Genomic DNA, 5,352 nt, shown 5'->3' on the forward strand with positions numbered 1-5,352 from the left:
TGAATTTGGTGCTAACCCATGAAATTACACTTTGCACTTTGCTTAAGTCAGTTAGTGGAGCGTGTGTGGTTAACCGGCACACTAGCTTGATTTAACAAGGTAGGAAAAGGGTAACTTAATGTTTATCATAGTATCGGTGGAGCGTGTGTGGTTAACCGGCACATCGATTGAGGGGTAAATATTAAGGGTACCAAGTATATTTGCATGGTTATTCACACCTTGTTTTGTGATCCTCGGTATCCCAGTCACAAAACCTGAAGGGCACACTCGAGATTGAAACATGCCTTTGAAAAGTTCAATGAATCTCAAAAGAATCTAGGAGTTTCAAAACCAATTAAAACCTAATAATACATTTCGTTTATCTTGGTGGAAATTGGTGAATCGTCATTCACCTACCTTCAAATATTTTATAGCTTGGATTACGGCATCCCTCTTCCAAGTTATAAAATAGTTTGCTGGGTCCTAGCCTTAATATTTCATATTGGGTGTTATATTAAGGACTTTAGATCAACTATCTTGAATCTCTCCCAAAAAGATGTCTGGTTCAGACATCTATGATCCTCCCAAATCTCTTGGAACTTCACTTCCTCCACCTCCTCCAATTATTCTCCCTAACCCACAACTTCAAGGTCACTCAAGCCCTATTGGCAAGCAAGGTCTATGTGTGATCGCATCTTGGAGATGAAGTCACATATTGACAAGCCGGGAGAGTTGGGTGTCAAACTCTTGAGAAAGTTGGTGGTTCAATCACTTTCTAAGTCACATAGTGAATTCCTTTGGGACTACTATGAAACAGACTATGACATGACCCTTAATGATCTTATCTATTTGCTTGGTGCTGCTGAATCAGCAATAATTTGGAGCACTGGGAGAGCAAATTTGATTAGTAGATCAACTTCCCAAACTACCATGGACATTGACAATGGTAACATTGGATATCTAGAAAAGCCTTCTCTTCCCAAGGAAAGGGATTGACCATAGTCAACTAGGTTGACCAAATGGTAAAGAGAAAGGCTAAGTCTGCGATAGTCTCATGTACCATTCCCAAAGAGTCCCTATGTTTCTCTTGCCAAAGGAAGGGGCATTGATTGTGAAGCAGCCTATTTACTTGAAAGATCATAAGGTTGATCAAGTCAAGAATTTGACTCTACTTCAGTTAAAGTCCACTATCTAACTCTGTTAAGTTTCTATTTCTAGATTCTTGTTACATGATGTGACTGGGTCACATGTTGATGTTTTAAGAATCAAAGAAAAGTGAAGAAACTTAAAGGAAGTATATGTTGATTCTGATCGTGAAGATGGATCTCGATCTCATGGTTCTGTGATCAGAATGTTGAGTTGTTGCTTAGGAGTTATGATATATTGCTTAGGAATAGATAACAACAAAGTTTTTCATGTGCTTTTGCACTGTAAGGATAGTTTTTCGGCAAAGTTTTTAAAATAAAAGAAAAAATATTTTGATTTTATTTATTTTAAAATATCCTTACAATGGCATTTGTGAAAAGGAAAAAAATTGTTGCTTATATGATTCCATTAATAGCAAGAGTGGAAATATGAATTTGATTCTTTCATTTGTGGTAGTGTCTAAATTTTCCAAATAATGAAAGATTCTCATCACCCAAGTTTCAGTTGGATAGAAACTTGGAATCATGCAAGTTGTATAGTATGATGAATGAGAACTTTCAAGCATTGGAAAATTAAGACTAATTACTTGTTCACATGGATGTGTGAGTCAAGTAAAGGACTAAGGGATCGAGTACACATTCTTGTGCACTGATCAAGCCCACCACAAATGTAACTTGAGTGACACATCTTAAAGAAGGTTTATTAACACTAGTGAAATGTAAGAGTAAAAGGTTTTCTACTCTTGTACATTTGAGTTTGGTAAGTTGTGATGTTTTGGATAAAACAGAGACCAACTTAGGCCAATTGTGTTAAGTGTTTGTCTTGATTAGAATCCACACTATCTCTTGAATATTTGGCAAGAAAGTCTTATAGGTCAAGGAGACAGTGGGAGTCTAAAAGATCCTGAAAGGGTTTCAAGAAGTAATCAAGAATAAAACATGTATTTCATCACTAGCACACAACTAGAGGTTTATAACCTATCGTGTTGACATTTCTGTGCCCATTCCAGTTAAGTTGGCTATATATATTTGAGTTCTACATGTTCTCAATTGTTTGCATAACTACTTGGAAGCAATGGCAGGCCCTTGTGCTGCCAGGTGGCAAGAGGTTAAGATTGCACAAGTTCAATCCATATGAGTTAGGATTTGTCACTAACCTAGTCTTGTGATTATGGTTTGACAAATTCACATGGATAAGAACACATACACCATAAAATCTAAGTGTCATAAGGTTTCTCTCCGATTCATGAAAATGATGGTGAGGAAATTCTTTCACTAAGTAGATTTTAAGTAGATAGCAATTGTGATATTTGCAGTTCTCAAAGTCGTTAGTGGAGCGTGCGTGGTTAACCGGCACACTAACATTGACTTATGAGAAATGGCAAAAGGTCTAAACAATTGAGACTATGATTATGGCATCCCTTTTCATAGTTCTGAAATTGTTTAGACACACCTGTGATCTATCTAAGATAAGGTGTATGATTTTGATAAAGTCTTATCAAAGCAATCTAGTATCAGAAATCTAAACTTTGGTAAGAATGTCAATAAAGTATTGACTTCTAGAAGTCCAGCTGTTTTCTGGATACATGTCAAAGCTAGTGGGAGCATGAGTGTTATGCTAATAATCATCATGTTAGTGAGAGCATGATAATTATGATAAGTATTGCAAGTTAGCAATGTTAATTATAGAAAAAAAAAGTTTCAATTCGTGAGGTTTCAGGGGTTGAAAAAGTTGTTTTGCTATAATTAAGGGAGAGGATATTATACTTCATGTCAATTCTAAAAGGCTTAGAGTGAGATTTTAAGCTTAGATTGAGATTTTAATCATCTTTAGTCAAGAATATATATATATATATATATATATATATATATATATATATATATATATATATATATATATATATGAATTTCATGTTGGATTGGTTCAACTTAAGGAAATTCTATATATTGCGTTCTCAAAATTCGATTATGATTACGGCATCCCTGTTCATAGTCAAATTTTGAGAATATGGCAAACAAAAAATTATTATGGCAAAAGACTAGAACCATGTCTTTATGTGAAACATCATGAATCGTGTCCCATTTACTTTGGGTACAAGATCGATTACATGTGCTATAATATTTACCCTTTCTGAATTTTCCAAATGCCTTGGGGAATTAAGGGGAACAATGTCTAGAATTAGATATGACTAAAGTGATTAAGCAATTGTCGAGGACAATCTAAGGTTTACTAAAGATTGGTTGCTCAAGGACAGTTGGAAGTATACTGTTTAATATTGGAAGGACCATATTGACATAGTCTGAAAAGAGGCAACTCTTGTTCAGAAGCGGTAGTCAAAATGGGAATATTGAGTTGTCTTCATAGGTGGAAGCAATCTGTGTAAGGTTAAAGAAACTTAATGCAAGAAGCATGTCCAAAGCAATGCGCTTTGAGTTTGAGACATCGTTTCCATGGAATTGATCTCCATTGGGATACTCTGTAATGATTGTTGCCAAGCCTTTGTGGCTTTGTGCATAATCATTACAAGAGGAACATTGCATATAAGTTTAAAATCTAAACAGATTTCGATAAATGATAGGAATTTGGAATTCTTACATTTAAGACAAGGATTTGGGAGTGTGAAAAGAGAATCATTGAAATTATGTTCAATTGATCTAGTTCACAAAGAAAAGGATCATAGACAAACATAGAGTTCATACTTGGTGTATGGCAAAGCTATTGTTTAAGAAAAACATAGTGTACATGCTTGGTGCATGGGACAACTAGTGTTTTTAATTCAAGTATAAAGTTGATAAAACCGAAACAATGAATAATGAGTAATCGGTATGGTGATAAATAAAAGTGTTTATTTATATTCATAGGGTTTGATACCATATTTGATTCATTTATTCTTGTGTTTCACTTTGCATGTTTTGACTTCCAGAATAACTAAGTCGCTCTTCCTGAATGATTAAGTTATTTAAACCATCCACAGTCGGTCATATGTTGGAAGTAGATATGAATCAAGACTGTCATGGGTTGGTTTGTAGAGGTCCAAGTTGGTGGACAAAGTGGTGCTACAACACTCATGAGTGCTCATAAGTTCTGAGTATTGGATTCAACCCACGCTCATTTAAATTACTTCATGGATTTTATCACGAGTGATCATGAGACGATAATATCTTATATTCTTCAAACCTAGAGATATGAGTTGTTATTATGAGTTGGTTATACATTGATTGCACGAAAACACATTTGGTAACTCGATGTTATAAAACGTGCCTTTGTGTATGATTCAACAAGTAGTAGAACAAGCCATATGAGTCGAAGTTTATCCATTCCTTTTACCTTCGGGATAAAAGCAATATCTGTGGGCCCCTCGATGATTTAGCGATGACACATGTGAGTGCTTGGCCAAGCCAGGACTGATTTGATTTGTTCAATCAGTCAGTCATCATAAATCGAAAATCGAGAAACAACAAATGGACAGAGAGAATGATTATAATCCATGTCTCAGTCCATATGATATCTAGAATGGAGGAATATATGATCCCTTATCTAATGGACAAGTCATTGACAAGGTCAGAGTTCGACAACGGCTTTAAGAGCTACGATTGCCAGTTAGGTTTTGAAGTCATACTCAATAATAGTTTTAGACTTATCCAAGTGGGAGACTGTTAGATTAATGTCTAAGTCCATAACTATATTTGGTATGTACTTGACCCGACCCGGCATGGTCCATTTGAGTTGCACTTCACCGACACAATTTATATGGATAGTCTTTTGAGAATAGTATATTTATGATTTATATTAATATATTATAAGTTCTAATATATTAATATGGAATCATATTATTTAATTAGTATTGATCAAGAATTAATTTAGAATTAATTAAGTGATCAAAAAGAACTAATTAAATATGGACTCTTATATATATGGAATGGGCCAAGTTCATTTAGGTTGGGCTAAGCTTTCATGGATGGTCCATGGAGCTTTTAACCCATGGATCCTATGTAAATGAAAGGTCATGGGTATTAGGGTTTACATGGATGTAACCCTAATCCTCCATAATATATAAAGGAGTCATTGGCTCACAAAATTGACACAAGTGTGTGAAAATAAGAGTGGGCCGATTTTAGTGTGCATACATATTCTCTCATGTTCTTCCAAGGTGTTTTGGTGATTTGTGATTCCATTTGAGGCTTCCACACTATTGGGGCTAAACTCTTAAAGCTTGAAGACATCAAG

This window comes from Lactuca virosa, chromosome 8 (assembly GCF_052849685.1).
Source record: "Lactuca virosa cultivar CGN04683 chromosome 8, Lactuca_virosa_CGN04683_v6, whole genome shotgun sequence".
Lineage (NCBI taxonomy): Eukaryota > Viridiplantae > Streptophyta > Magnoliopsida > Asterales > Asteraceae > Lactuca > Lactuca virosa.